The 20,402-nt window shown below is 40.0% G+C and overlaps 1 long non-coding RNA gene across 1 annotated transcript; it reads left to right on the plus strand.

Annotated features, from left to right (window-relative positions):
- Nucleotides 1-913: 913 nt before the first annotated feature.
- LOC135715952 (uncharacterized) lies at nucleotides 914-1,951 on the plus strand. The gene is made up of 3 exons (XR_010519387.1): nucleotides 914-1,003; nucleotides 1,065-1,370; nucleotides 1,450-1,951. It is a non-coding gene; the product is annotated as an uncharacterized LOC135715952 (long non-coding RNA).
- Nucleotides 1,952-20,402: the final 18,451 nt, after the last annotated feature.

Below are 20,402 nucleotides of genomic sequence, written 5' to 3' on the forward strand. Positions count from 1 at the left end.
TTTTTGTTTCTTAGATATTTGTATATGCAGTCTATATTTATTGAAAATTTCAAATAAAACGTATGTTTTAAAATAGCATGTAAGGCAACAGCACTATTGTAAAACGGTCTACACTGATTGACGACAAATAAATAAAAATAAATTAGCTACTACATAAATCCTGTTAGAGCGCATTGTATGAATATTTACGCTCATTGTTCTCAATACAAAAGAAGCGCTCCTAGCGAATCCCCTTTTTTACGTTTATCCGTAGGACGAAGAAAATCTAATGGCGTTTCAATGCGTTAGGACGGAATTGAAACACGTAGAACAAATTAAGAATCAAGAAGAAGTATTCGATTTTAAACAATATCTCAACACATTAACACTAAAAAAGCACTCAAGTATTTTTTTTCTAAGTCGCACCATTTTCGAGATGTAGCGGTTTGAAAGTATATATTTTAAAAATGTTGGTAGTTTTTGGCGATTTTTAAATGTATTTCGTGGTTCTCCAGTTCCAAAAATATTTTTTTCCGAAAGATCAGAAAATTTTACAATGAAAATGCTCTTGGTGGCTCATAGATATGATCTAAATTATCCGGAATGTGTATGTTTTAAAACAATTGATTTTCTTACAAATGCAAATTTCACTCGTTAGCGTACACACTAAGATTATTTTCACAGATATTCTTTGAAAAATAACAGGAAAACTGTGAAAAATCGCCGAACTTTTTAACGAACGTTCAGCTGTTGAGATTTCGGTAAAATTTCACAGATTTCGTTAAAGTAATCGTAGTGTGTATGCAAATAACTTATAATTGTAATTTTTCGAGAATGATTTAATTTATATTTACATTGTTAGTTTGATATAGTAGTAATAGAAATACATACTTTCATTTTTAGTAATATCAACAATTTTCTTTTCATTATTACAGATTGAAAAGTGTCTGACTTCTATTTGTCTTTCAGAAATAGGAATAAATGAGTGGTATTTTTGAGTTCCTTGAATGGTTATAGCCCTTGAGTATTGTTCGTTGAGCTTGTGCTTCTCTTTATTTATTTAACCACCATCTTTGACATTTTAGCCATGCAGACTGTCCTATTCTTAAAAACTGGTCTACTTATATTAAAATTAAAAACATCACACACATCATTAAACAGTCTGCAACATCTATCGAGAGCATAACCGTAAGCAGTACAATTTCCAGGAGTCCACAGAAAGTAATAGTTGCGGAGACGGCGAGCTGGAGTGTGGAAATTGATGTTCCCGAGCAAACAACTGCAGTCAATATGATTACTAATCATGTCAAATATGAACATCCTCTGGAGGAAGACTCGGCGATTTGTTAGTGTTTGCAGCCCAATAAGCGCACATCTATGCTCGTACGGAGGTAAGCTATCTGGATTTGTCCATGGCAGACGTCGTAATGCAAACTTTATAAACTGTTTCTGGATTCTCTCGTTCTCTAGCTAGACTAGCTCTGGTAGCCATACGTTTCAGTGTTCCTCCTATAGCATCACATGGATGGACATCAGTTCTATAACTCGTCGCTACTTGATAGTTCGGTACGTTTAGAAAGCTGTATCAACACGAATCACAAATTAATTAATTTACTGTTAAGTTGTTTCTATTCCGCAAAACCCAGATCAACCAATTTCTGTATATTAGTATCCGTGAGATTTCAGCAATTTTTCGAGCAATTTTTTTAAACACATAATGCACTTATAATGAAAAGTATTCATTTTAACTACCACTTCGTCTTCTGAATTACTGAACTTAAGCAGGTCACTTTCACAGATACACAGAGAATTATATTCGAATGTTGATTACGTGTCAGATTTGGCTTATATATGGACGTAGGTAATTCAAAACCAACCCACATGGTACCATGAATTGCTTAGCAATAGATAGCATGTTAGCATTTTAGCGAGGGGGGCGACTGTATCTACGATGCAGGAAAAATTGTGTTTTGCTGTGGTTGGCTGCGCGCATGCTGAGTAGATAGAAAGAAGATTGATGACTTTTCTGAAGATTTCTTGTAAAAAGATGATGCTCGATGCAATTAGATGGGAGAAATGAAAGAAGATTTTTCGAAGATTTATTTGCTAGTTTGAGATTTGTAGAGCATCTGGAACTGAGATTTAGATGTGTCACCCCCTCGCATTTTAGCAAAAACCTTATACCTATGAGGTGCAGGAAAAAAGGTCACTTTGTTTAATTTTTATATTTTAGAAGACATTTAATTTATTGATGAGCCACTGTTACCGCGAGGCAATTAATGTAGGATCAAGTCTTTAAGCCAACCCGCATAGTTGCATAAGTCTTAGCTGATGTCGATACCAAGGCCAAGGAAAAGAAATGAAAAGTAGGGTAAAACAACGACAGCTCAATTATATAATCTGACTGTGTAACCAACGCTTCCACGGTTACAATGATTCTTTGATTACTGGGGCAGCTTAATTTATAAAAATGTATTTATTGTAAAAAAACATAAAAATATATTGTTAGTCAATGTTTAAACATAAAATATTTGTATATACTCCATGTTATGTGTTTGAGTGTCAAATATTGAGTGTTTATTAGCCTAAGGTTGGTATTGTCGCTCGGCATTGTGAATATTTATTCAGTAGTATTTAAATTTGTTCCTAGTTTTGTTAATCTGTTTCATTAAATTAATTATCATACAATATAAAGCGAACCAGCAATGAAATTATCATGCCATAAAATTTAAATTCAAATTATCATTGGCCGTAATACCAACCTTCTCCAATAAAATTGTTTGTTGCTGCTGTCATCACCTCGGTCATCACCACTGACGCTGAATCAAGAAGGAGCCAACGTACGCGGCTTTTGTTTAGGGTATCCTTTTGATGCGATGCTTTCCCCAAAAAGCTATATAAGGATTCCGGGGACATGGGGATGGTCTCTTGTAATATAATAGTTCGTCCGGAGGAGTGAAGTTCGCGGCTAGTCATTTTTTACACGTGACTTAGCGTTTCCACGTCAAGTGCTAGTTCAGATCCTTAGGATCGAAATTGTGATCAACTAGCGTCACCACACGCTCGCCAAGGGCTAGTTGATCCGTCGAGTGGGATAATAGTGTGGTGTTAAGTTTCTGTGGTCTACGGTTCAGAACCAAGAAGAAAGATAAATCGTACTAGTACGACGCGAGTGCACGGACGGTCAGAGTGTGGCAAATAAAACGCCAGAAAGTGACTTTGGTGAACCGTTGGACCTTTTGTTTAGACCGTCCAAAAACTTTCGTTAGAAATCCCACTCGACTAAAGTTAGACACTCGCGGTTAAAGTGCGCGCGCACAAAAGTGTACCACTCCCCGGACAAAGCGAAGTGAAACGCTGGCCTCCGTTACATAAAGGCCACCTGCCGCCGCATCTGGATTCCCCCCGTCGCACAGTGGCACGAATATGAATAAAGACGGTCAAAAATATTTTCTACCCTTTTTCGACGTTTTAGAGACTGAGTGTCTTGGGAGAAGTTGCTCAAAATTATAACTCGCATCTTTTGAAATACACACCTGAATAATCTTTAAGCTAGTATTACACATCCAAATTCTAACTTTTTCCAGTTACGAGATAATGGTTCCATGTCTTGGACAAAGTTGCAGAGCAGTTGATTTCATGAACATTTGCTAAAGACACCAAATTTCTACATCATAACTCTGTAGAGCTATAATAGATTTTCTTTTAAGACTACCTTAATATTGGTTTTTAAGTTAATTAGTGCTTTTTTCAAATTTGATCAATTTATCATGTTCTAAGAAATTGTTGGCATCATTAAAATTTACAACTTTGCTGAATACCTCAATGCTTTTCATTGACATCCATGTGATATACAGCCCATCAAGCGTTTTTGTGACGTCATATTCAACGGCTCGAAAAGAGGGTGGGCGGGCCCTGGCGGGGTCTAAAACTGGTTGTATTTTGAAGATTACCTTATAAAATAGTACTTCTGAAAATTTCAGCGTTGGGTACTGAGGGGTACCTAGCCAAATCTCGATTCGAAAATGTCAATATTATATACAGCCCATCGGACGGTTTTGTGACGCCATATTGAACGGCCCGAAAAGATGGTAGGCGGCCCCTGGCAGGGTTTAAAACCGATTGGATTTTGAAGATTACATTATAAAATAGTGCTCCTGAAAAATTCAGCGTTGGGTATTGAGCTATGAATCAATGATTTTAATCTACACATGTTTGAACTTGCAAATTATTTAAATTATTAAGCTTAATCTGGAGATGTATTTAATGGGTTTGTTCTTAATGTGTTTGTTCTTCAGTGTACCTACATTGATATGCACATTCATTGCAATATTGATACTCATATGTTGATAGTTGCAAATATTATAATGCAAGCTAATAGTATTGGTATATTCTTTGCCCTTTATGATATACAATATGGACTAAAATATCGGTATAACTTTCAAGAAAACTAGAATAAATGATTAAATTCTGACTACGGTTCTAAAGGGTTCCAACTTTGGACCTACCCACCCCACCCTCTTTTCAGAACATGGAACGTGACTTCACAACAGATGTTTGAAATTTCCGCGTGCACATCGCTGAACGCTGCTGCAGATGACTATTTTGCGCTTGACGTTTTGGCGACAGCAAAGAGCGATAGAGTTTATTTAATTATCTAGGTGTGATTTTTTTCACGAACAACTTGTATTGAAGTTGTGGTTCAAAATGAATTCATTCAATCTTTGTCGGATGGAATTGTTCAAAGTGTGGGCGGAGCAGATTTATGGAAATCGTCATGTCAAATATTATTGAAGATAGTCAGGTAAGGAGTAATTAAAACATATTTTTTTTCAATATTGGCATACTCAAAATATCAAAGTTCAGAATATGCAGTTGATGAACAAACCCATTGATTACATTTCAAGATAATGCATTTTTTATATGGTTGTAAATTTTATCATGAGTAAGTAGCACAGTCGTAGCACACATTGGTTTATAACTTGTACTAAATATATATAAACGAGATTTGACTAGGTACCCCTCGGTACCCAAAGCTCAAATTTTTAGGAGTACTATTTTATAAGGTGATCTTCCAAAAACAATCAGTTTTCGACTACATGAGGGCCCGCCTACCCTATTTTCGAGCCATTGAATATGACGTCACAAAAACGCATGATGGGGTACATATAACATTGACTATTTCGACTCGAGATTTGACTAGATACCCCTGGAAACCCAGCACTGAATTTTTCAGGAGTACTATTTTATAATGTAATTAAGCGGTTTTCAAAATCGCTTCGAAATTCAATCGGTTTTAAACCCTGCCAGGGGCCGCCTACCATCTTTTCGGGCCGTTCAATATGGCGTCACAAAACCGTCCGATGGGCTGTATATAACATTGACATTTTCGAATCGAGATTTGGCTAGGTACCCCTCAGTACCCAACGCTGAAATTTTCAGAAGTACTATTTTATAAGGTAATCTTCAAAATACAACCAGTTTTAAACCCCGCCAGGGCCCACCCACCCTCTTTTCGAGTCGTTGAATATGACGTCACAAAAACGCTTGATGGGCTGTATATCACATTGATGTCAATGAAAAGCATTGGTGTGTTCAGCAAAGTTGTATATTTTAATGATGCCAACAATTTCTTAGAACATGATAAATTGATCAAATTTGAAAAAAGCACTAATTAACTTAAAAAAACCAATATTAAGGTAGTCTTAAAAGAAAATCTATTATAGCTCTACAGAGTTATGATGTAGAAATTTGGTGTCTTTAGCAAATGTTCATGAAATCAACTGCTCTGCAACTTTGTCCAGAACATGGAACCATTATCTCGTAACTGGAAAAAGTTAGAATTTGGATGTGTAATACTAGCTTAAAGATTATTCAGGTGTTTATTTCAAAAGATGCGAGATATAATTTTGAGCAACTTCTCCCAAGACACCCAGTCTCTAAAACGTCGAAAAAGGGTAGAAAATATTTTTGACCGTCTTTATTCATATTCGTGCCACTGTGCGTCGTCTGGAAGCCCTATACAGCTGCGTACGTTTGTTGGCAGCTCGCCGACGCCGCCACGTGGGCCATTCCCGCCATCTCATCAATGTCGACCACCGATTCATCACGGCCGCAACGAGGAGCAAGTGAATTTCCAGAGTGAATAAATGCGCAAGTAAAATGAACCCCTTTTAGCTTATTTTCACCATTCTACATAATCTCACACTCTTATAGGAAATCCCTCAAAATAAAATAAATGTCAGGTCGAACTAAATTAAGCTGTTAATTATTAATTTGTTTGAAAATTCACTATGTTCTCTGCTTATTTTCCACTTTGATATATTATCCACTTTGAAATTAAAATATAATCCCTAATAGAACATAACCCAGTAATCGAAGATTAGCACAAAAGGTGCAAAAAAACGTTGAAATTTTTCTAGGTTACCAATTATTAAAACGACCCTAACAATTCTCACAAAAGAGGCCATTGTAAGGCCCACCCCGGACGGTTACCGTGGCTTGACCAGCAGCTAGGGGCGTAGACACGGGTCCTTCTGACCCTTGTGAATGAGAAATAGTTTCACTGGCGCCCAACGCAAAAGAAAAAGTGGTTTACTTCCAAGACCTGAAGTAAATCCCTTTTTGAACCGATTTCCCGGAGAAATTTCAACGAATTTAAAATTCATTTCAATTATCGCGTAGTCATCAGTGTGATCCTAATTGAAAAGCTGATTTTGTGGGAAGATTGCGGAAGGAGATTTGCTGGCTATTGCGGATGATGATAAAACCACTCACCGATACCGATTGCTTGGTTATGGAAAATGATCAGAAACACAGAACCAGTATTGAAATAGCCTACTTACTTCGTCAGTTGTCAGCATTGAGTTTTGAGTCAAGTTTTGTTGCATTTCTTTCTTAGAAGTTCTGTAAATGAGTGATTTCCCCTATTTACATCTAGTAGTTTTTTTCATTTATTTATTTGCATGATTTTTCAATTCACAATCTTTCAATAAACATGGCACAATCAACCCTTACTTTCGATGAGGCTAGCACCTTGTTGATGAAGTGGTACCATTGCATGAGGGTAGATTACCTCACTGAAGAGGAAATCAATGATGAATTAACGGCACGTCATGTCATGATCACCAGAGACATGAACATTGCTCGTAAGCGTAAATTTTTAAGAGATAGTTTGAGGGCTGAGGGTGACGGGAAAAATGAGAGTTCCTTTTACGTCCCGGCTGACCCTAGGAACGGCTTGAATGATTGTTCACAACGCTGTGCTGATCTAGTATGCCAATTAGAATCCGAACAGAATGAAGATAACAAACGCGTTTTGCAGCACCGTATGCTACATTACGGGGCAAACATAGTGAGATTGCTGACAGGGTCAAGAGGTTCGCCCAATCTTCACGGTAGTATGCAGGATCTCATAGTAGAAATTGTCTCAGCAATAGAGCAGTTGTTAGGTCAACCGTCAGCAAGTGACGATCCAAATCCTGACCCAAATCCAGGTGACGATGATGATGACGGCGAGGAGAGTGAACACGAAGGTGGTGACGGCACTCAACCAAACGACAAATCAACGCAGTACAATATGCGGCCGGTATGGAGACAAAGCGAGCTTGATATGATTCACTCACTGCACGATAGGATCTTTACCCTTGAACAGGAGTTGAACAGACGGAAGGAAGGAAAGGATGCCGCTATTCAGACTAATTTTCCGCCTCAAGCATCTCCAAACCCTTTCGATTCGTTTAGTTCAGGTCACAATTTTCAACCCCTCAATTTTCCGGAAATTTTTTTCCATCCTCGAAACGAACCAGTACGCAATCCGATGGTCCCAGATTCGTTTCACCCTTTCACACCCCGTTATCCAAACGTTGCACCGGCACCTGCTCCAGTGGCTGATCCAGCTCCGAGGCCAGTAACAAACTTCTCTGCAGCTCAGTACTCAACACCGTTTCAATCGCGCCATACTTTGCCGATATCCAAGTGGAATATCAATAAGTATAGCGGTGATGATCAGGGGTTGGGATTGAACGAATTCCTGGAGCTAGTCCAAGCCTTGTCTCTCGCTGAACACGTGACAGATCGGGAACTATTCGAGTCCGCAGTACACCTCTTCACGGGATCGGCCCTGAAATGGTACATGACACAACGGTCGACCGGACGGTTGATGAATTGGGAGCATCTAGTGTTTGAGTTAAAGCGAACATACATGCACCCGGACCTAGATGCGTTGATCAAAATGAAGATCTACCAACGGCGACAGCAGAAGCAAGAATCGTTCCATGAATACTATTTCGAGATGGAAAAGCTGTTCCGAACGATGTGCGTGCAGATTCCGGATCATGAGAAGGTCCAAATCCTGCAGCAGAACATGAGAGTCGACTACAAAAGGCAGATGATGTTCATTCCGATAGTGAACTTGGAGACACTCGTGGCCGCCGGTCAGAAGCTAGATGCGCTGAACTTCTCGGCCTATAACAAGATCTTTGGCAACGAGAAAACGATACATGCGATCGGAAACCAGGACACCGCCAGTAGGAATCGCCAGAAACCAGCCCAGCCACACGCTCAGCAGCAAAATCGTCCGTCAGATAACCAGTACAGGAATCAACAAAACTCTTCAATCAAGTCGCAAAATCCACCTCCTGGGCTCAGCTCTAGCAACTCTCAAAATCCACTTAAACCACTGGCTAATTCAAATTCTCAAAAGAATTCGGAACAAAAATCGCCAGTTTCAGGCCCTTCAGGCATTTCTATGCGTCCTCAAGTCACTTTGGAACAGGTCGTTAACGGACATAAACCTCCGAATTCAAACACCTGCCTCAACTGTAGAACACCCGGCCATCACATGGTAATGTGCCGCCAACCTCGTCGTCTTTTCTGCGAAAACTGTGGTTTACACGGCTTCCCTACTAGCTTCTGCCCATACTGTCTAAAAAACGGACCACGAGCGAACGAAAATCGCCGTTCGCAGAACCCGGAAGCGTAGATCCACCTATTTCAAATCAGAATCCTCCAGTCTACTGGGAGCGCCCTAGCGAAGACTGCTACTCCCGTACAGAACAAATCTGTCAAATAACTTACCCGTTTCCGAATGATAACCGTCCCTATGTAGCCGTTAAGATTTATGGTGTTTCTTTAAAAGCTCTTTTGGATAGTGGAAGTAATTTTACTATCATCAGCGAAAGTGTACTCGCTCGATTGAAGCCGAAGAAACTTCATAGTCCACCCAAACACATTTCCTTACGATCAGCAAGCGGCGATGAGCTCGAAATTCGTGGCCAAGTTCACCTTCCTTATCGTTTCCTCGACAGGATTAAGATTGTTCCGACCCTGGTTGTCCAGAATTTGTCCCTCGACTGTATATGTGGCATGGATTTTTGGAGAAAATTCCAGATCCAGCCCACTATACTACAGAGCGGGTTGTTACAGGATCCAGAAATCGTGGCGTCTACTAATCCGGTCATGGTAAATACGATTTTATCAGAGGAAGAGAGCCAACAGATCGAGGAGGTCAAACATCTGTTTCTCCCAGCAAGAGCAGGACAGTTGACTATCACTCCGCTCACCAAACACCGGATCGTAATCAGTGATGAGTGGAAGGACAAACCCCCGGTGAGACAATTTCCCTACGTCATGTCCCCAAAGACGCAGGAACTGGTGGCAATAGAGTTGCAGAGATTACTAGATGTGGGGATCATTGAACGCAGCAGGCCTGATTGGTCCTTGAATTGTGTACCAGTGATCAAGCCTTCTAAGGTAAGACTCTGTCTAGACGCACGCAAGATCAACGAGAGAACTGTGTGTGATGCCTACCCTTTGCCCCACCCTGGTCGAATTCTGGGACAACTGCCTAAAGCGAAATACCTATCAACCATCGATTTATCCGAAGCCTTCCTGCAGATTTCGCTAGAACCTAACTCGCGAAAGTACACGGCGTTCAGTGTGCAGGGCAAAGGGTTGTTCCAGTACACCAGAATGCCTTTCGGCCTTGTTAATAGTCCAGCCACTTTGGCTAGAGTAATGGACAACGTTCTGGGTCATGGTGTACTGGAGCCGTACGTTTTCGTGTACCTTGACGACATTGTCATAGTCACGGAAACGTTCGAGCATCACGTGCAGCTTCTCGTTGAAATTGTACGTCGTCTAAAAGAGGCAAACCTTAGTATAAACGTGGAGAAATCCCAGTTTGGGGTCAGCGAAATTCCCTTCCTAGGATATCTTCTAAGTACTGACGGTCTTCGAGCAAACCCGGAGAAGATTAGACCGATCGTCGAATACGAACGGCCAAACACAGTGACCAAACTTAGAAGATTCCTAGGAATGGCGAATTACTATCGTAGGTTCATCCAGGACTTCAGTGGGATCACGTCTGCCTTGACTGACCTGTTGCAGACAAAGTCCAAGGTCATTCAGTGGAATGAGGAGGCTGAAAGGGCCTTTTGCGAGATTAAGGAATGCCTTATCTCATCCCCAGTCCTCGGTAGTCCAGACTTCTCAAGGGAATTCACAATTCAAACGGATGCGAGTGATGTAGCAGTGGCTGGCGTTCTTACGCAGCAGCAGGAGGATGGAGAACGGGTTATCTCATACTTTTCGCACAAGTTAACGACACCCCAGAAAAATTACCACGCCGCAGAGAAAGAAGCACTAGCTGCGCTTCTCGCAATCGAAGCTTTCCGTGGTTACGTCGAAGGGTACCACTTTACGGTAATAACAGACTCCTCCGCTCTCACCCACATCCTTACAACCAAATGGAAGGTTGGTTCCAGATGTAGCAGATGGGCTCTAGATCTGCAACAGCATGATCTGTCGGTGGTCCACCGGAAGGGCAAAGATAATATTGTCCCGGATGCCCTATCTCGAAGCGTTGCGGCAGTTCAAGACGCGGCTGTCATACCTTGGTATGCTTCCATGTTGCAGAAAGTAGCCGACCGACCGGCAGATTACGTCGATTTCAGGATTGAAAACGGTAGGCTTCTCAAGTTCGTGGCAACACAGGATCACCCCTACGACTCCCAATTCGAATGGAAGCAGATTCCGAAGGCAGCTGAGATTTCCATGATACTGCAGGACAGCCACGACTCGATGTTCCACCCGGGATACGAAAAAACGCTCGCTAGAATACGGCAGCGGTACTACTGGCCCCGGATGGCAACCGAAATTCGTCACTACTGCCAGCAGTGTACGACCTGCAAAGAAGTCAAAGCAGCTTCAGTTCCGGTAGCACCAGAAATGGGGAAGATGCGGCTAGCGACACGTCCTTGGCAAATCGTATCAGTCGATTACATCGGACCCCTCCCCCGCAGTCGGCGCGGAAACCAACACATTTTGGTCGTGGCCGATTACTTTTCTAAGTGGGTCATGATACAGCCTGTCAGGAGTGTGGCTAGCTCTTCTTTGTGCTCCATTCTGAAGGACCAATGGTTTCTAAGGAACTCGGTACCGGAGATCATAATTTCCGATAATGGGAGTTGTTTCCTTTCGAAAGAATTTAAGGAGCTCTTGGATCGGTACAAAATTACACATTGGCTCAATTCTAGATATCACTCGCAGGCGAACCCTGTCGAAAGGGTCAATCGGACGATTAACGCGGCGATTAGGACCTACGTGAAGGACGACCAACGATTGTGGGATACCAAGATCCCAGAGATCGAAATGGTGCTTAACAGTAGTGTTCACTCTTCGACTGGTTACACACCGTTCTTCATCACGCGCGGTCACGAGTTATCGGAAGTCGGAACGGATCATCAGTTGGCTCGCCATAATGATTTACTCTCGCCGGAGCAACAAGAAGAACGAAGGAAAATGTTCGCAAACCTGTACGATATCGTCAACCGGAATCTGAACAAAGCGCATGAATCATCCACGTCGAAATACAATCTCCGTCATCGTAGGTTCGCTAAAGCATTCGTCCCCGGTCAACTAGTATACAGAAGAAATATGAAGCAGTCGAGCGCGGCCGAAAGCTACAACGCGAAATACGGAAAACAGTTTCTTCCCTGTCGGGTAAAAGCGAAACACGGCACATCTTCGTATGAATTGGAGGACCTCGCTGGGAAAAACCTGGGAGTCTGGCCGGCCATTCATTTGAAGCCCGGATAAATAGACACCAACGTTGTTTATTCTGCTCTTTAGTCAACGATACACATCATCGTTAGATTGCGTGGGCGAAATTGCCATCCCCGAAAGGTTTCCTCTCCTCCACCTTAATGCGTCATCCTTCGAAGTGAAAAGCATCCTAAAAAGTACCTACAAGAAAACAAGCAAAATTGTTAGTAACTGCATACTCACCTGCCTGGGAATCATCAATAAAACGCGAATTTCCGTTTTTCCTCGACGAAAACACAAACATGTGAACCGCTCTTGATGCTGTTGGAGAAAACTCAAGTCACACGAACGGAAGGACTACAGATCAGAAACGTCAACGAGTCGACATTCAGGGCTGTGTTGTTAATACGCACGCAGCCACCTTTATAGTAATAAATGCCCAGCAGTTTTATTCAGTAGTTTTGAAATTTATGCTCTCGATTTCGAGAGGGGTATAACAATATTACTGAAATAAAACGCTGAAGACTTAATCGATTATGATCATGCATCTCATAAGAGAGATGTGTAGATGGAATTGATCAAAAACATAATAGGGTACCCTTATCAATTGTTAGCCATAAGTAACTTTAATATTTAAGGTGTATGTGTGCTCGAATGAATGAGGGGGAGTATGGATGGGATGAATGAATGAAAATAGAATGATAGAGAATTAATTTTGTCCAGTGAAATACTTGTGACAGTATTAATGAGAAAAGAGATGGAGCAGTATTTGGTCTCTTGATTCAATGTTGCTTATTGTAGGTGTAAGTAAAGGCTGGAGTAAATGACTGTTTCTGGTTTCTGATCATTGTCCACAACTGTAGTGACAGTTAGAGCGCGTTTTTTCTGACGCGTGTTGAAAGCCTCGACATTGACCCTTTTAAGATTAATTCACAACATTGGCTCGCACTGATTTTGACAATACAAAAAAAATCCATAAGGTTTTTTTTTTATCCCGTCCCCGGGAAAATTGTAACCAACGCTTCCACGGTTACAATGATTCTTTGATTACTGGGGCAGCTTAATTTATAAAAATGTATTTATTGTAAAAAAACATAAAAATATATTGTTAGTAAATGTTTAAACATAAAATATTTGTATATACTCCATGTTATGTGTTTGAGTGTCAAATATTGAGTGTTTATTAGCCTAAGGTTGGTATTGTCGCTCGGCATTGTGAATATTTATTCAGTAGTATTTAAATTTGTTCCTAGTTTTGTTAATCTGTTTCATTAAATTAATTATCATACAATATAAAGCGAACCAGCAATGAAATTATCATGCCATAAAATTTAAATTCAAATTATCATTGGCCGTAATACCAACCTTCTCCAATAAAATTGTTTGTTGCTGCTGTCATCACCTCGGTCATCACCACTGACGCTGAATCAAGAAGGAGCCAACGTACGCGGCTTTTGTTTAGGGTATCCTTTTGATGCGATGCTTTCCCCAAAAAGCTATATAAGGATTCCGGGGACATGGGGATGGTCTCTTGTAATATAATAGTTCGTCCGGAGGAGTGAAGTTCGCGGCTAGTCATTTTTTACACGTGACTTAGCGTTTCCACGTCAAGTGCTAGTTCAGATCCTTAGGATCGAAATTGTGATCAACTAGCGTCACCACACGCTCGCCAAGGGCTAGTTGATCCGTCGAGTGGGATAATAGTGTGGTGTTAAGTTTCTGTGGTCCACGGTTCTGAACCAAGAAGAAAGATAAATCGTACTAGTACGACGCGAGTGCACGGACGGTCAGAGTGTGGCAAATAAAACGCTAGAAAGTGACTTTGGTGAACCGTTGGACCTTTTGTTTAGACCGTCCAAGAACTTTCGTTAGAAATCCCACTCGACTAAAGTTAGACACTCGCGGTTAAAGTGCGCGCGCACAAAAGTGTACCACTCCCCGGACAAAGCGAAGTGAAACGCTGGCCTCCGTTACATAAAGGCCACCTGCCGCCGCATCTGGATTCCCCCCGTCGTCTGGAAGCCCTAACAGCTGCGTACGTTTGTTGGCAGCTCGCCGACGCCGCCACGTGGGCCATTCCCGCCATCTCATCAATGTCGACCACCGATTCATCACGGCCGCAACGAGGAGCAAGTGAATTTCCAGAGTGAATAAATGCGCAAGTAAAATGAACCCCTTTTAGCTTATTTTCACCATTCTACATAATCTCACACTCTTATAGGAAATCCCTCAAAATAAAATAAATGTCAGGTCGAACTAAATTAAGCTGTTAATTATTAATTTGTTTGAAAATTCACTATGTTCTCTGCTTATTTTCCACTTTGATATATTATCCACTTTGAAATTAAAATATAATCCCTAATAGAACATAACCCAGTAATCGAAGATTAGCACAAAAGGTGCAAAAAAACGTTGAAATTTTTCTAGGTTACCAATTATTAAAACGACCCTAACAATTCTCACAAAAGAGGCCATTGTAAGGCCCACCCCGGACGGTTGCCGTGGCTTGACCAGCAGCTAGGGGCGTAGACACGGGTCCTTCTGACCCTTGTGAATGAGAAATAGTTTCAACTGCACTATTTACTTAGGATGCATATGCGCTCGAGTAGGATAAACACGCCCACACGTGGCTTATTTGCCCATATAGATTAAGATTAGTTTTCCGTCTTTGTTCATCCTTCACGTTCAATGTTTAAACATTACAAATGTTCGAATTCTTATTTGTGGAGCCATATCGGATCTGAGTTACAAAAGGTAATAAATTCATGATCATATTGAGAAATCCCGGTTCCGAAAAGGACATAGTATATAAGGACTTGAAAACATAGATTAGCCTAGTTGAAGATGCTAATTTCATATAACAGACTGTAGTGGTAATTTTTATACGATAGATGGAGTAGATGAAAGCATAGAGTTGATAGTTCCGTTAGAGTACGGCAGTGTGAAGATTGTATATAGATATTAGAATAGCGAACTAGGACAACTTTTAAGGAAGGTACTAATCGGTTTTTTCATCTCTCTTTACCAAACTCCCCCTTTGGAGAGGGATGGTGAGGGGTGCCCCCCCCGCCACCACAAAAAAAATAGATTAGCCCTTTTAAGCCCGCTTAGAAATTCTATTATAACTAGAAGGAATTAACTTAAAGTTCGGTATTGATAGGGACATGGAAAATTCCATAGTGACAGGAAATTATTTCACATAATTATAGACCGCTAATGTAACACATAGATTTAAGATCACTTTGTACAGAATGGAAAATAAAATCTAAGTTCGTAGGTTACTCCAGATGCTTCATTTTTTGAATCCGAAAGAACTTCGGCTTAGAAGCGAAAACTTCTCTCCTTAACAGGAGAAAAATGTAGCTCCTAGAAGAACTTTTGACCTAGAAGTGAAAACTTCTCTCTTTAACCGGAGAAAAAAGTAGCTCCTAGAATCAAAAAACAGTGTCTGACCTAGTAAGCAAAAGACTCTCCCTAACTGGGGAAGAAAGTAGCTTTTGGCGGCGACATTTCATGGTGGCTCCAGAGAGGAGTCTTGGATGATGTTTTCCGACGTTTTGAGCCCGCGTACTTCCAGTCAGTCGAAATGTTACTGGGCCAAATAGTGTGGTGTTAAGCCAAATAGCAGTCAGTCGAAATCTGACTGCAAGAACCGCAAGTTCAAGTGGGCCGTTGCGCCGATACGCAAACTCTGACGAAGGTCAGATAGTTCGAACTATTGGGCTTGTTATAAGCCAATTGGGCCGTTGTGCCAAAGTGTCGATCTGAAAAGGTCAGAGATAGTTCGAACTTTTGGGCTTGTTGTAAGCCAAATGGGCCGTTGTGCCAAAGTGTCAATCTGACAAGTGTCAGATAGTTCGAACTTTCGGGCTTGTTAAAGCCAAGTGGGCCGTTGCGCCAAAGTGTCAATCTGACAAGTGTCAGGTAGTTCGAAGATTTGGGCTAGTTAAGCAAAGTGGGCCGTTGCGCCAAAGTGTCAATCTGACAAGTGTCAGATAGTTTGAGCTTTTGGGCTTGTTAAACCCAAGTGGGCCGTTGTGCCAAAGTGTCAATCTGACAAGAATCAGATAGTTCGAACTTTTGGGCTTTTAAAGCCAAGTGGGCCGTTGTGATAAAGTGTCGATCTGACAAAGGTCAGATAGTTTGAATTTTTGGGCTTGTGATAAGCCAAGTGGGCCTGTGTGCCGAATAAGATAATCTGACAACAGTCAGATAGCTCGAACTTTTGGCTCGTGAAAATAATAAGTGACAATCGATAATTCATCAGCGAGAACAAGTCGGCTCATTAAGAATGAGGTCTTGGAGGAAATAAATGAACTAGTCGAATATTTTAGAGGGATTGACGTTCAAGTGAAAAAGCTGAAAAGAGGAAAGGCATACAAAAAGTGGTTTAAGGAACCATTTGCAAAAGAAGAATACTGTGCCACAAAGGCGTTTCCAGTGATCTTGTGGCGTGGTACTGCAAAAGGAAATTATAAAATAATAAAACTCAATATAAATCAAGATGAGTAAAAAATTTGTAATAAACAAAAATGGACACTGTCGACTTTGTTTTGAAAAAGACGACAGAGATAACATGGTGGCCAGCGACGATTGCGATCGCTCGTTCCACCTATCATGTGCAGGGTTAGATCACCTACCCACGAAAAAAGCCATTTGCATGTTTTAAATGTTCAAAAATTAAAGCCCATTTGGCATCTCAGGAAGAGTAGATTGAGATCCTAAAAAATAAAAAAAAAGAGTCAGGATATTATCAGATAGAGGCTTTCGAAGCAATAATAAAAAGGATTAATAGTATCGACGTTGGTGGGGAAACAGCAACTGAGAAATATATTTTAATGCAATTGCTATTGGATTTGCCATATTTTGACGGCAACTACAAGGCTTGGCCTAAGTTTCAAAAAACGTACCAGGAGACAGGCATGGCAAATCATTTACATTCATTTCGTGCATTCATTTACATTAATTTGCCTCTAACTTTTTCCATCGACAGAATTTCTTTAAATGATGTATGAAACTTTTGTAGGTTTTGATATTAACTACAACTTTTGTCGATAACTCAAATCTGTATTTCTAATGCATGATGAACTAAAGCGGGCAGAACTTGTTACTATTTTTCAGTGAATGTAATTTACATTCACCGAAAAACATAGGTAAGTTCTGTTCGCCCGGTTCATCATGCATAAGATATACAGATTTAAGTTGTTCAAGCTTCATACATCATTTCATGGAATTCTGTTGATGAAAAAAATTAGAGGCAAATGAATGTAAATGAATGCACGAAATGAATGTAAATGATTTGAAACAACAGAGCAGGGAATCGATCTCGAAAATTTACATCGTTTGCAAAGGAGTCTTAAGGGAGACGCCTTGCAGACAGTAAATGCTCTTCTTCTAGATTCAGATAACGTATATCTGATTATGCGTAAACTTGAGGATCAATTCGGAAGTGTCGAGTTGGTTTACTCTGGGTTGCTGCAAGAGGTTCTTATATTAAAGAGTCCTCGGTTTGAAAATCCAAAAACGATGTTGGATTTTATTTCCGGAATATTTTTTTTTTTTTATATCTTTATTAAGGAGACTTTCAGCCGTTGGCTGGCTCGTCTCCGAAAATTTCCGGAATAGGAAATTTAGTTATCAACACGAAATGCATTGTCATGAGGAATACCTAAATGATCAGAGGCTAATTAGGGATTTGGCTGGAAAATTACCCAATGGATTACATACAAATGGTTGATCTACGTAAATGAAAAGAAAATATCGGCTACTTCATTGAACCCATTCATCGCTCCAACTATTGGAGACCTTTATGAATGGCTAAAGCCCCAAAAGAAATTAGCAACAACGTTGATTGCTGAACAGGGAATTAATCAAGAACGCTTTCCAAAAGCAAGATTTGATAAACCTGATAGAGTGAACTATCACATTTCAGAAAATCAAAGGTGCATCAAATGTGGACAACAACATAGATTGTTTGCATGCAAAGAATTTCGAAAATTGTCGTTAGAAGACAGAAGACACTTTGTTCTGCAAAAAAAAAACTATGCTTTTCATGTTGTAATCAAAAGCACACGTTAAAGAATTGTAGAATTGCGAGAACCTGCAATATTGACGGATGTACAAGTAAACATAATCGTTTACTACATTCAAGAAATAACAAAAAGAAAATGGTGCTGAAACATCTGTTATAGCTGGTAGAATTCGCAAAAATTCAACTCAATTTATTATCAAATCATACCCGTAACCCTTAAGAATGGTGGTTATGAAATTAACACCTTTGCATTTTTGGACTCTGGGTCATCGGTCAGTTTGATACAAAACAAGATTGTCCAACAGCTTAAACTTATGGAAAAAAGAAACCAATGACATTAACTTGGACAAACGGCGAGCTTCAAGAGGAATCTAATAGCGAAACCGTACAAATACTTATTTCAGGAATAAATAGAAAGAAATTTAGGTTAAAAGACATGAGAACTATTGAACATCTAAATTTGCCTACTCAATCGATGGCCTCTGAAAAATTAATATTGAATTACCCTTTTTTACAAGATGTGGAATTGAACTCCTATGAAAATGCAAAGCCAACCATCCTACTTGGTCTTCCCCACGCTTATCTATTGAAGGGAATTCAAGAAATATCGCGGGGGTTTAACGAACCCATAGCTAAGAAAACAAAATTGGGATGGGTAATGTATGGCAGCAACCAAAATGACATGACGATTAAAAATCATGTGTTTGTGATGAATGAAGTGGTCGAAGAAGAAAAATCGATAAAGGAAATGATGGCAAGTTATTTTTCCACAGCAGCTTTCGGGGTTCAGGTACCTCCAAACGAACGAAAATCGAAATTAGACGAACGCGCAATAAAAATAATGAAAGAAACCGTGAAACCAACTGAAAAGGGTTAAGTGATTGGCTTGTTTTTGAAAAATGATAAGGTCGAATTTCCTAATACCTTTCAAACGGATTTAAATCGTTTCTTGCAATTAGAGAAAAGGTTAGAAAAAGATTCTTTACTAAGAAATTGGTATGATAATCAAATTGATGAAAATCTCGAAACGGGGTATTTGAAAAAGTTAAGTCCCAAAGAATATATGATCGAGACTCCAAAAACCTTCTACATACCTTATTTTATTACAATAAATCAAGGCAAACAACCACCGAAACCAAGGATGGTATTCGATGCAGCAGCTCAAATTGATGGAGTCTCCTTGAATTCAGAGTTGTTATCGGGACCAGCTATGATGGAATCATCTCTTGATATAAAACTAAGATTCCGAGAAGGCCCAATCGCCGTAACTGTAGATGTACAAGAAGCCTTTCATAGGGTAGGAGTTAGATCAAAAGATCGAGAATCACAAATAATGGTATCTCGAAAGAAACCAAATACTAGACTTGACGTCTATGAAATGCAAGTAATGACCTTTGGAGCAACATGCTCACCAGCTTGCATGCAATTCGTCAAGAACGAAAATGCTAAGAAATTTATAAACGAAAGCCCCAAAGCAGTTGAGGCTTTTATTAAAAATCATTATGTAGATGATTATCTAGCCAGTTTCAATGAGTTAGGAAAAGCTGTAAAAAATGTGTCAGACATCATTGGAATGAATGACAAAGCTAATTTCCAATTAAGGAATTTTCTCTCAAAATCTTTATTGAAGCAGTTGCCAGCAGATAGAATATCTTCGAAAAATGAGGTGAAGCTTGACAACGATGAAAATTCATATGAAAAGGTCCTGGGTATGTACTGGAACACACAAAATGATAAATTTACATTTAAAGTTAACATCTCTAAAGTGATTACGGTAGAGCCAACTAAAAGACAGGTATTGTCTTTTATCATTAGTGTGTACGATCCTTTGGGATTAATTGCACATATCACAATTGAATCCAGAATATTGATGCAAGACCTTTGGCGACGCGGAATAGATTGGGATGATAAACTCCGGAAGATATAAATAAGAATTGGCAAAGATGGATATGTAGATTATCCTCCTTAGAAAAGATAAAAAAAATCCTAGATGTTATTCATACTCAATTCCTTTATAGTGATAATGGCACTAACTTTGTAGGGGCTGACAATGAACTCAAAAAGATCGAGTACAGACTTGCATCAAAGGGAATTGAATGGCATTTTAATAGTACGTTCAGACTACAGAGTTATAACATGTTATAGCGCTATCTTGATGGTGGTTTCTGTGTTGCAATTATTTGACAACTGTTATAACATGTTATAGCTCTCCAGTCTGGATAGCGTTTAATCCTCCATCGTCCCCGCATTTTGGTGGTGCATGGGAACGGTTGGTTCAAGAAGTTAAAAGCCTTCTACCAAATCAAACTATACCTGAACATACGTTCCGCTACGTTGACGTAAATTG

The sequence above is a fragment of the Ochlerotatus camptorhynchus genome, unplaced genomic scaffold (assembly GCF_037179485.1).
Source record: "Ochlerotatus camptorhynchus isolate MF236.1 unplaced genomic scaffold, CSIRO-AGI_Acam_v1.1 ptg001053l, whole genome shotgun sequence".
Classification (NCBI taxonomy): Eukaryota; Metazoa; Arthropoda; class Insecta; order Diptera; family Culicidae; genus Ochlerotatus; species Ochlerotatus camptorhynchus.